This window comes from Protopterus annectens, chromosome 8.part0 (genome assembly GCF_019279795.1).
Source record: "Protopterus annectens isolate FY-2018-M chromosome 8.part0, PAN1.0, whole genome shotgun sequence".
Taxonomy (NCBI): domain Eukaryota; kingdom Metazoa; phylum Chordata; order Ceratodontiformes; family Protopteridae; genus Protopterus; species Protopterus annectens.
The window spans coordinates 995377457-995390932 of record NC_056741.1 but is presented as its reverse complement, the minus strand read 5'-3'; positions in this window follow the sequence as shown (position 1 = coordinate 995390932).

Sequence of the window (13476 nt, the reverse complement as noted above, 5' to 3'; positions counted from 1 at the left end):
AATTGGAGAATTCAGTAGAGCTGCCTCCTTTGTGAAGTGGGATTACATAGGATATTTTCCAGATGGTGGGAATTTTAGCTTCTACTATAGTTCGATTGATTAGTATTGAGACGGGGTAAGCAATAGCATCAGCTGATTTTTGTAGGTACTCGGCAGGGAGTTGATCAGCAGAAAGTGTAGTGGGTTTTAATTTTTTGATAAAGGTACGGATAAGTGAAGTGGTGACTGGTTGGAAGCTGAACGCGAGTAGGTTTCTAGGGGTGCTACTTTCAGGACCAGGGGAGCTAGGAGGTTGTTGGCTAGCTAGGACTTGAATTGTCTCAGTAAAGAATTAGTTAAAGCTATCAGAAACATCTTCAGGGGTTTTATCAATAGTAGCAGCAGGGATTGGGGTTGAAGTTTGTCCAGGATGTAGTAGATTATTTAAACCTGCCCAAAACTTCTGAGAGTTATTTTGATTTACTGTCTGTAAATTACAGTAGTATTGTTTTTTGTCTTGTAAAATTGATTTTTTGGTTTCGTTCCTGGATTGCCTGGATTAATGTGATCGTGAGGGTCTTTAGAAGAACGCCATAAAGCCCATGCTTTGTTTCTAAGGGCAATTTTGAGTTTAGACTCTTTAGAAAGCCATGGCACAGTTTTTGCCTTGGTTCTCTTTGAACGAACAGGTGCATGCAAATCAAGGATCTCAAGGAATTTGTTGTTAAAGTATGCTACTGCTTCCTCTCAGGTGAGGTGTTTTAGAATAGATCAATTACATGAGTTTAGTTCTTGTTGGAATTTTGGAAAGCAAACTGGTAACACTGCCTCTGCAGCCCCTGCACTACCTGGGCTCTCAGTACCAGGCAACATTACCCAGTAGCTGGTACAGTGGCACCCTCCAGGAGTATTGATAGAGCTGGTAATTTTGTCACCCACCAGGAGCTCCCAGGTATGGTTCAAGAGGTCATTGAAAATATCATTGTTGATGTCTCAGCCATACAGAGAAGATGTTTGTTAGAATGCTGTGAAAACAAAAACTTTAAGCACTTCAACAGCAAGATGACTAAGGGGACAGTGATAACAGTTCTGAGGGTGAGGACTAGATTCTCACTGTCCCCATGGTTGATGGATATAGGCCTTTGATGTCCTTTCCCAGTCCCCAGTCATGGTGTCCCCCAACCTTTTGTGTCCCTCACCATCCCAATCTCTGTCTTGTTTGTCCTGTTTTTCTGTACCCACTTTGTAACCTGCCCCACTTACCTGAACTTGACATACCTACTTCTCTTACCCAGCATTCTTCTCTTACTGAAATAAAATAAAAACATGGGTACCTGCCCACAAAACATATTGTCCCATACATAGCTCTCCACTTTGCACATGTGTCTTCTTGACACATCTGATTTGTTCTAATTGGCTACACAACATGACTGCGCTGTTTTCAGCCATGTTTGTTGGGGTGACTGTCCATATTCATTCAATATTCTATCCATGCTCATTTTACACTGTTGAAAAAATGGATGGTTATGGTTCTTTCCTAATTCCTTCCTGCACATTCTTATATTGTTTTTTATTTGTTCTTCTTCCTGATTTCCCCCCTTTTCATCATTTTCTTATCTATTCCATTTTCACACCTTTAATCAGGCCAGAAAAAGAGAAGCACACACCACACATTGAAGAAATGCCCCCTAATTAAGCCTTTCACTTTTTGTCCTCTGAGTTTGTGCAGAGTTTGGCATAGCCACCAATGCCAAGTGATGGTGGTGAATGGCTCTTCATGTCTTATGGCATAGTGTGGTTACCACTGCAGAATGTTAGTTAAACTCACTGGACGAAAGAAGCACACAGTTAAAGCAGAGTAAAGGCATTCATATTAGGTATGTACAATGTGATGGTGTGAGTTATTGCCATCTTTGCCAGGGAAAAGTGAGACAGTGCATGTGTGGTATAAGCCAACATGGTTGGCTGAAATTTTGTAAATAATCTTAATGTCATTTGACAGTCACATTGATTTATACAGATGCTTGTATTAAAAATATATATGGAAGTTATTTATGTTAAAAGTGCTGCAACAGAACTTTTAACAGAAGTCTGAATGTGAATTGTGCTAGAGTCAGGTGACTAGATGTGATGTCATTCTATAACCAGCTGAAGGACAGAACAATGGCAGCAGCAGTTTGTTTTTGTTTTTCTTTGGAATTTGATATAAAAGATCTATGTCAGTTATCACAGTTCAGTCAGTTAGTTGTTAAGTTGAGATCAGTTCAATTCAGTAGTTGGATGATCATCACCTTGCCTTATGGAAGTAAGCATCGTAGCATTGCCTTGCTTTATTAATTAAGTTAGGTAGGGAACAGTTCGTCTTTAAACAGTCAGGAATTACATGAAGATTAGCTAAGTAATATTTTTCTGCATCAGCTTGAATCTGTCCAGTTGTGTTATTTTTATTTCTCCTGTGATTGACACTCTGATGTTTATTGCACTTAGATATTTAATATTCTCATTTTTTTCTATTTTATTATATATTATTAAATATTTGTATACCTTTCATTGTGGCTGATCCTTTACAGATTACCTTTAACATCTTGAGAGTACTTGTGTGCTTATTTTAGTGATGTATTGGCCACTCCAAAAAGCCTTGCTGCTTGGATTACACTCTACCATTTACATTAGCATTGATTTTACTCAGTATAATTGGATACCCTTGTAAGAGCCTGATAGTAGTTGGCTGGTGGCAGCACCATCACCTTATTATCTGGGCATAAGGGGGCACAGCTAGTAAATCTGTATCAACCATTCCCAGGAGTGTGTGTGGTGGGTTCCCTATTAAATTATCAAAAAGACTGTTCAGGGAACAGCATTTTTGGTGCTCTTACATCGAACATGCCATTCACTGAACTGTTCATAGTGAGATTGTGATACAGGGAGGATTAGGAAATTTGCACTTTCCTCACTGTACTGTGATCTCAGAGCTGGTATATATAATTAGCAGGGGCTGTGGGGGGTGCAGCCCCCCACAAGAGCAGAAATCAATGAATGGTATTTTCGAGAAAATGTAGTTCATTCACAGGAGCTTTTGATAATTTAATATAGACTCTGTGTGGTGTGGGTGTGTCAGTTACTTGGAACTGAGACACAGTGCTCCAAAGTGATTCTTGTTTGGGATCTCAAGAGACAGACATTCCAGTCCCTGGTCTGGGGGCGTGTTCGTGGTGTGCTCTTAGGGGAAATTGTGTTTGATGCAGAGAGCTGCATTTATAATACTGTATAAAATCATCCCTATTCTTAGTGATGGTCTCTCACTGGTGTCAGTGTTGGGGACTGAGGATCCTTGATTGCTGGCCTGGGTAAGGAGGGCCAGTCACATACTGTAACATTGATTTAGAATGATGAATTTATAAAAATGCAAATACATATGTGCACCATTGACATAAATCAGTTGACGGATTTTTGTTTTTATACAGTACTGTAGTCATTGCTTCTCACATTTGCATACATTATTACATTTCATTATGTAATGCCATCCTGAAAAATGTGAAAAAGTTAGATTGAGCTAGATTCAAACCCTGTATCATTTGTGCTCAAAACATGAATTTTCAGCAGTTACGCCTATTGCCACAGAAACAGCTAAATGGCAGGTGTTTTCCTTAAACTCTGTACTGACCAAAGTGCTTCACCACTTAGCATGTTTGCAAGAAGGAAGGCAAACCAATAGAGTTATTACTATTTTTCAAATTAACCGGACACCAAAGTTTGCTTGTCACTTAACTCTGCGCAAATGGGGACAGCAATAGTGATAGTCTTTAATGTCATAAAACTTATAACACAACATTTTCCAAAATAAATGACATTACGAACACCGTAGTGTCTGTGCTCTATTAATACCATAGCATATATACATAAGTACTTCTCACGTTCAAGTTATATTCATTAAATGTGAATCTCACATACACAAACTATTTGCCATCGATCATGGAAACTAGTTGCTTGGTGGTACACTATGTGAAGAGCTGATTGGCACGTATTACTATGTTTATTGCCCAATTAGTCTTCATCCCATTATAATCCTTGTAAAAATACAACCAAAGGGACGGCACTTGTTACTGATTGAACACATATTTACTCAGACTCATGTCTGCCCTGTGCTGATGCACTTGAAAATGGATATGTCAGAAGCAGTTCCCAAATGTCAACTATACTACAAAAATAAATAACACACCTGCATTGTTACATCATCTAAAGCTTTATACTGACAGTACTATAAAGCAATTAAGGCACAAAGTGTCACTGTTAGAAGAGTATAGAAGAGGGAACAGATCAACTAAAATACTCAGAAAGAGAGACGTGATAAAAGCAATGTGCAGTTTCAGAACAGATCAGGATCTATCATGCATTGTCACAAGTAATATACTAAAATATCAGCACAAATAGAAAAACATAGAATATGTACAGATAAATATAAAGGAAATGTACAAAATAAGCAATTTATTAATGACCCAAAAAAGTTTTGGAGAGAACTGGGAAACAAGGCAAAGGAAGTGAAACACCACCAAAAAAAGAAGAAATATCTATGAAGATCCTGTGGAACATAACAAAGATGCTAAATGAATAGAAGAAGTAAAATAAAGAATAAGAAATTCAAATGTACAAGATATGAAATGGGATGAAGTAACAGCCAGAGCGATTGCAAAAAAATTAAGAAAAGCTCCAAATTGGAAAATCCCAGGCCCAGGATATCTTTACATGAAGATGTAGCCATGAGTAAGAACTATTATATACAAAAAGCATTTGACAGTATCTGACATTTCTGGATACCCTTGAAACAGTGGCAAACTACTTTGCAGTTAAGCTATAAATAAGGACAAGTTATTATTCCAGGGATAAAAATTCATAGGGGATATTCCAGGGTGACTTTCTGTCACTGCTCCTGTTTTGTATTGCCATTAACCCATTAGGCTGTCTAATTAACAGATTAGGTCATTGCTATAATTTCCCTCCCAGAAAACAACAATGTTTAAAAACTTCTCATCTTCCGTTTGTAGATGATTTAAACTGTATAGTTCATCAGATGAGTAACTGAAAGCACAACTGCAGGTGGTCAAAACCTTTTTCAGATGATATAAGAATGTCCTTTGGTCTTGATAAATGTGCAAAAACAGCCTTTAAAGCAGGAAAGTTGCAGCACCAAGAAAACAGCAGTTTGGGACAGGAATGTGATATAAAAGAACTTGAGCAAGAGGGACTATATAAATATCTGGGACTTGATAAAGGATCAACAATAAAACATGAACAAATGTGAATAAAACTTAGTAAGGGATATCTTAGAAGACTAAAATTAATCCTGAAAAGAGCATTGACATCTACGAACAAAGTGCAAGCTATAAACTAATTTGGTCTTCCTTTCCTAACTTTGGAATGATTGACTGGCCCCAAAAGGTATTGGATCAGTTGGACAAGAAAACAAGAAGGATGCTTCATGCTCATCAAATGAATTATAAACATCAGTGTATACCAAGACTATATATATTCCCCATTCTGAAGGAGGTATGGGCCTCCTTGAAATTGATTACATGTATAGATCTGCAGTCATGGGTATGCATATACATCTGCTGACCTCACAAGACCTAAATGTAATGAGAGTTTTGAAACATGAAGAAAATAAGTTTAAGATGGGTTCCCTGCTTAGTTTATCTGAAGCATATCGGTGTCAAGAGGGAATGGAAGTCAAACCAGAAGTATATAAAAGTCAGGCAGCAACTGAATGTGCCAAAAATAAAGGAAATAACATACGGTGAAGGATAAGATGAGAAGGCAAAAAATGTGGAAAAGGCATAAATACAGTTGCAAGTATAGAAAACTCTTGAAAACACCTAATGTTGATCAGGATCGAACACAGGAATGGTTAAGGAAAGGTGAATTTATACCAAAAGATGAAAGGTTAATATTGGTGGCCCAAGATATTGGACTATGTGAACGTTGGTTTACAGAGTCCATAGAACATGTGGGAGAAACAGACAAATGTAGGTTTTGTAAAACATAATTGAAAACAGTCGCATATCTTGTTGCTGGTTATGCGATACTAATGGCAGAAGGACTGTATACTGAAAGGCATAATAATGTGGCAAGACTGTTGCACTGGGGTTGTGTAAACTTTACAATACTGTAGTAGTTGAAAAAAACATTGGAAACATGAGCCACAAAGTATTATAAAATATTATGAAGTTTATATCACATGGGATCACCCATTACCAACAGTTCAAAAAATAGATGAGAGAAAACCATATATAGTAGTACATGAAACGAAGATAAAAGTTGCATTGATCATTGAAATTGCTACACCCAGTGACTACAGTGTCAAACATGCAAAGAGACACAAAGTCATAAAACACTAGGATTTGCAGGCATAAGTGAGGGCATTGTGGTATAAGGATACCAAGACAGTTCCAATAGTAGTAGGAGCAATGGGTCTAATAAAAAATAATTTGCAATCGTACTTAGATATGTTACCAATGCATGTAACTCTGTATGGATTGCAGAAGGAGCCATTACTGGGCCCACTGTGGGTGCTGTGAAGAGCACTTCTGGCTAACATCAAAGATTAAAACAATACTAATTTCATGAATTTTAATCATAGTTTGGCTTAGAAATGCAGTCCATTCCCATCATAGTATTATATACACAAAAGGCTTGGAGAAATTAAATAAGATTAAACAATAGACATTGACATTGTCTTATACATGTCTTAGTGTGGACATCACAAATATGAACACATGTACATACACAGTTGCATCCATGTTGATTACAAAACATGTGTTTGTGTGTGTGTGTGTGTGTGTGTGTGTGTGTGTGTGTGTGTGTGTGTGTGTGTGTGTGTGTGTGTGTGTGTGTGTGTGACTGTAAATGTGTAATGTACACAACATTTTTTGCATCTGGTTTGAGAATCTATCTTTTAACGTATACCTGCACATTGGAACCACAACAGAAAATACAAATTCCACACTTTTCACAATGCTCGCATAACTTATATGTTACCCACATCACATAATGATGATGGCGTCATCTATAAAGTCCAGTATGACAAGGCAAACACATACTTTAGGGATGGTGCAGTAATTAACTACTATTTTCTGCAGATGGGAACAAAATACTTACATGTGGGCTGATTTACCACAACAGCCACATTATGTCTTGAGTCATTTTGTATGTGTAAGTGTGTTTGCATAAACAGAAGTGCATGAGTCTGTATCCTACTGCCATCAATCCAGTCCCATGCAGAACAAATATTTTGACAGTCATACATGCCTAGACAGCCATTTCATACAGGTCTCCCAACATCTTCTACCACATGTACAAATGATGTCATCCACTATAAATTGTCCAGCAGCAGTGCAAAAGTCAGACTTGTGATTTTCCACTTGCATTAAGTACTGAGTTATCTAGCTTCTATAACTAGTTAGGTAGGGGTTCTAAACTCACTGCAATCAGCATGTGTACATGCGTATTCAGAAGAGCATTAGTCTGTATTTTACTGTCAGCAATCCAGCCCCATGTAGAAAAAAATATTTTGACAGTTGTACATGCCAGCACAGCCATTTCATGCAGGCCTCCCATAATCTTCTCCCAAACATCCAATGATGACGTCATCAGCTATACATTGCTGTCTGACACTATGAAAGCCAAACTTGTGCTGTGGCACTTGTGATAAGTACTGTGTTCTGTACATAGTTAGGTAAGGGTTCTAGTTTCACTGCATTCAACTAGTGTTTATATGCACTTGACAGTTGGTATGGTGACAATTTTAGAATGGCATGTGAGTCCACTGTATTAAATGCACTCTGACAATATTCAAATCAAACTTATGTTCCGACAGTAACATTAAGTTTTGTGTTTTCCAGCTTCTGCAACTGGATATTTAGGTGTTCTAATCTGACAGCAGGCAAGTTGAGTGTGTATATATTCAAATAATAATTATGAGACAATTTTAGACCGAGATGTGACTCCACATCCATGTCAGACACTCTCCCCAACATGTTCTTCTCATCAAACAATGATATGATCATACTCCATAAAGTGCAACATGACAGTGTTAAAGTCAGACATTTGTGGCACTGCTAGTGTTACATTGTAGGTAATTCAGCTTCGATACCTGCACAGATATAATGTTCCAATCAGACCCAGACTACTGCTGTGTGTGTGTGGTTGGTGGTACATTACTGTCACTGTATGATCTATTGAATTACTTTTCATTTCACTACCACTTAGGAGGACCTGTAATGTAGCCTTGTGAATCCAACATCCCCTTTTTTCCACTGGCCACATGACATCCTTCCTGTAGAGGAGTGGAGGATGTCCTCATGTCAAAGATTTTATTTATTTATTTATTCATTTGACATTTGTTAACTGGCTTGGTCAAACCGAGCCAAAAGCCCATTTTTAGTGGAGACTCAAGGAGGAAAGTTCAACTGTAATACAAACAATTATGAACATACATTTGAGATTAGCAATACAATGAAAAAGTATGTTAACATAAAGCAGAACAAGGCAGTTACATAAGGCAGAGAAATCAGGTACATAGGCAGGAAATAACACTGAAAATTGAGAGAATGATTATATACAAATGTTTTTACAAGTCAAATAACTATTGAAATAGACATATCTACATAGGTGTTGAACAGTTTAATATGGCATCAACTTACATGAACTAGAGTCATGAGGGTTATAGCAGTAAAAAAGAAATGAAGAAACAGAGAAAAAGATGGAGAAGGAGGGTGGGGAGGATTTAAGCAGGCTCCTGGCAGGGGCATGACCTTGATTTTAATAGGGAGTGTTTTAGCTCTTTTTTGAAATGGTTTATGTGTGGGGTGTTTCCTATATTAGAGGGGAGTTTGTTCCAGACCTGGGACACTGAGTGTTTGTATAAGAGTTTGCCAATGTTTTTATTGTGTTTATAAATATCTAGGAAATATTGGTCTGAGTTACGGAGTGAATGATTAGGGGTACAGTGGGATACTAGGGAGGAGAGGGAGGGGCAAGCAGTAGGTTTGTAGAGTATGGAGTGTGTGATTTGTAGTTGAGATAGAATTGTAAGGGGAGTTCTAACCATTGAAATTTCTATAGTGCAAGGCAGTGGTGTGAGTTGTAAGGTTGGTTTGTGGCAAATCTAGCAATTTTATTATAAGTTTTTCAAGCTTGGTGATTAATGTGGATTGTAAGTTTGTATGGACTGGATCGGCATAGAGTAGGCAAAGTAGGAGGAATGCTTGAGCCAGCGAAAGTTTAGAGTCTGATGTAAGGAATGTTTTGTTTCTAGAAAGTAGTCCCAGTTTTTGATGTTTTTTTTTAATACAGTGTTGAATGTGAAGGGCAAATTTTAATTGATTATCAATTATGTTACCAAGGAGCATAGTGTAAGGTTCTACTTTGATGATATTGTTGTTAAGTGATGAGATGGTAAAGATGGATTTGAGATGGGAGAGAGATGGGAGAGTGGTCTAGGATGGAAGAGAAGGAGTTTGTTTTTTTTTTTTGGATTTAAGACGAGCTGGTTTTCTGTAAGCCACCTTTCAATGGAAAGGAATGAATTTTGGGTAAGTGTGTGAAGATGAGCTACATTGTTAGAGAAGGAGATAAATTTAGAGTTGTCTGTATATTGGATAAGAGAGGAGTGCCTGCAGGATGTTTGGAGGTTGTTAGTAAAGACATTGAATAAAAGGGACCCCAGAATAGAGCGCTGGCGGTCTCCTGTTTGGATGGGTAGGAAGTAGAAGCAGGAAGTGTGCCATCTGACAGACTGTAGCCTGTTGGTAAGGTAGCTGGAGAACCAGCAAACAATGGAAGTTGAGAGGCTGAGATCAGATAGTTTTGTTAGCAGCTTAGAGTGAGATACCATATTGAAGGCTTTAGAGAAGTCTAGGAATAGACAGGAAACTAGTTAGTTATCTCCAGCCTTGGCTACAGTATGAGTAAAAGATAGAAGGGCAGTAACTGTACTGTGGTTTGATCAAAACCTATGTTAGGTAGTAGTCAAAAGGTTTTCATAGATTAGTAGTTTGAGAATCTGAGTGTGTATGCCTTTGTCGAGGATTTTTGAAAGCAGGGAAAGAATAGCTGTGGTTGGTTTGGGCCTTATTGTAGAATTTTTTTCTTGTCTTTGTTGATTTGTTTTTTTTTTTTTTTTTGGCAGGATTTCTGAGTTCTTTGTAGTTTTTGTGGTGTGAATGGGAATTTGGTTCTTAGCCAGATTTTCCAAACACTATCTCTTTTATGCATAAGGGATCGAGCGTCTTTGTTGATTTGTTTTTGGTACGATTTCTGGGATCTTTGTAGTTTTTAAGGTGTAAATGGGAATTTGGTTCTTACCTAGGTTTTCCAAACACTATCTATTTTATGCATAAGGGAGCAAGTGTCTTTTGAAAGACAAGTGGCATCATTAGCTTTTATCCTAATGTTCCTTAGGGGTGCTAGTGAGTTAAGGATTTCAAGGAAAATATGGTTGAATTTTTGTACTGCTTCATTGAGGGGAAGGTGACAGAGGCAGGACCAGTTGATGGATGAGAGTCTAGTGTTAAATGTTTCAGCATTAAAGCTGGAGAGTTTTCAGCAGTCTCTGTACAAGTGAGACCTAGATGGTTGTAGAAAGTGTCTTTGGATGTGGATTGGAAGATGGTCACTTATGGTGACAGGTAGGGTACAGTGGTTGTGGTGGAGGTTTGGATTAGTTGTAAGGATTCATTCTAGGATGAAGATGGTATGAGAGTTTTTATTTATGCATTTGAGGGATGTGATAAATTAATTGAAACCGTGAAGGTTTATGCTGATGTTTGGGGAGTCATCATGGGTTTTGTCCACAAAATATTTACGTCTCCAAGGATGACTGTTTCATAGGGTATATTTTTTTAGATCCATGACAGTATGTGTTTGAGGATGGGAATGTTATTACCTGGTGGGATGTAAATGAAGGCTATAGCAATGTTTTAAGGGTGTTTAAGTGACAGTTGAGTATTAATAGTTTAGATGGGTGAAAGTTAGATAGAGTAGTAAGTAGGGTGGAGAGGTTACTTTGTTCAGAGTGGAGAATAGCAATGCTCCCCCCTATTTTTTAATTCTGTCTGTCTGGCATATGTTGTATCCAGGGGGTAAGATTTCATTGTTTGAGATGTGGTGTTTTAGCCATGTTTCGGATATGGTCAGGATATTGAGTAGGCCTTGCATGTTCATTGATTAAACAGTTAAGTTTTGGGGGGTAGAATAGGTTGGAGGAAGGATGGGGTAAGGTGGGAGGAGGTATAGGTTGGGATGGCGAGAGGGTGGGGCTGAGTGGAGAGGTGGAGGGACTAGGGTTGGGGTGAATGTCTCCAGATAGCAGAAATGTTCTTGTGAATAAGGTAGGTTGCAGAAGGTAGGGGTAGTAGGTGTAGTGTTTTAGCTTAAGTTTGGGGGAGAGAGAGGTGTAATGTAGTATTTTGATTTTGAGGAGATTCATGTGGGAGAAGTTAAGATGAAGAGATGGGGAGAGTGTATATGATTGGGTAGTGTCATTACTGTTAAGGGTAAGGGTAAGTGTGAAAGATGGTTTAAGGTAAGAGAGTTTAGTATGGTATGAGGTTAAGAATATGAGAAGGATGAGTAGTGGGTTAGTTAGGTAGATGTGGGGCAGTATGAGTTAGAGAGTGCAGGAACTGTAGCAAGAGGGTGAATGATTTGGTTAGTGTGCAAAATAGGTAGTGAGATTTTATTTAGGTAAATCAGGTATGTAGGGGAAGGGAGTTGGAGTGCAAAGGGTAGCTGAGATCAGTTAGGAGTGATAATCTATGTGAGATACGAATAACTAGAGTTAAAGTAGGGAGGGATTAGGGTAAGATTGATTATGGGGAGAGGTTTAGGATGTGCAACTAAAAGGGATGTGATTGGAGATTGGGAGAGCAAGTATATTGGTAATATGATGGAATGGGCTAGGATAAAGTCAAGGTGGATAGAGTATAAATTTAGGGGATGTGGGAGTGCATGGGAATAGTGTGTAGGGTAGGGGAGCAGACTGTGCCCGCGTGTAGTGAGGGAGAAACGAGCTGGGAAGAGCCACAACACCAGAGCTCTGAAATGTGAAGAAAACAATCTGCTTAAAATAGGTAAGACTCTGGTGTTTTTATGCTGTGCTTTGTGTGCAACTGATCCTTTTAAACCACATGGACTTGCTGCTAGCTGTTACACACTTCAGCTTATGTATGGGTGTTTTTTGTTATTATTTATTTTTTTCTTAGTATATTTTACTTCAGAGATGATTAGATTAAAAGCCAAAAAATAAAACAGTTTAAAAACCAGGTTAGGACAGGGACATTATCGCACATCTAATTAACATACTGGTATGTCGAGGGGGGCAGGGTAGTTAAGCATCGAGAGTGAGGAATTTAAAAGACTAACTATTGGGTGTCCTGACAGATTTTGTGCATGCCATGGCTCAAGACTAGAAAATAACACCAATTTACAAACAGCAGTACATGGTACATGAAAGGTAGATCAAGGATTTACATACTCTGCAATGGTAGAACCAATTTGGTGGTTTGAGTCGCTGTAGTTTTTGTTAATTAGCAAGAAGCCACTCAGCTGATAGGAACTGGAGAGCAGAGTATGAGGCAATATACTGGAAAAAAAAAGAAAGATCAAAGAATAAGGGGATGGTGCTGCAGGAAAATAAGAAGAGGATCTGGTTTAGAAAAACCAAGTTCTGTTTGTAAGAGTTAAGCATTAACCAATCTAGAGGGTCAATTACTTTAAAACAAAATTAACATGCAATTGGGTTGATAAATGCTTGCTGCTTAAAGTATAACAGATCTGTCAATTCTTAGTTATCGTACTCAGATTATCTTATAAACTAGTTCACATGCACATGAATTGTAATGGTTGCTGCTGTAACTATAACAGTTCAATCAAAAATCACAGCTGCAGTAACAAATTAGTTCACAGAGTGGTTATGCTAACACAGAAATCAGAAAAATGGCAGATAAAGTATTTACATATGAAATAGCAGATAGCAAGATGAATTACAGACCTCTAATAATATATACTCAATTAATACTGCCTGGTAAATTACCTTTTTTGAATTATTGAGCCAAAAATATACATAAGTATACCAATTACTAACTAGAACTCTTTTAATAGAGCAAGCAACCAGATGAAAAAATCAAATATACACTAAGCTAGTCACAGAGGTACCTACACACCTCTCACCCACTAGCCTCACCTAAGTGTGATCTCTTTTCTTGATCATATAAATTTACCTATCAGTATGGACAGACAATTTCCCACAGTTTTTCTAGCCTCATGTTCACCAACAACCCTTTACTGCTAGTCCACACAAACACAACGTGTGAGAGATGCAACTATATTTAGAACCTTGAATTCATGATCTCTCATACACCAATGACTATATTTGACAATGGGTTGCCAGCATGCACACTTCAAATCCTACTCTACCCAAACCCACATCATACATACCTACAT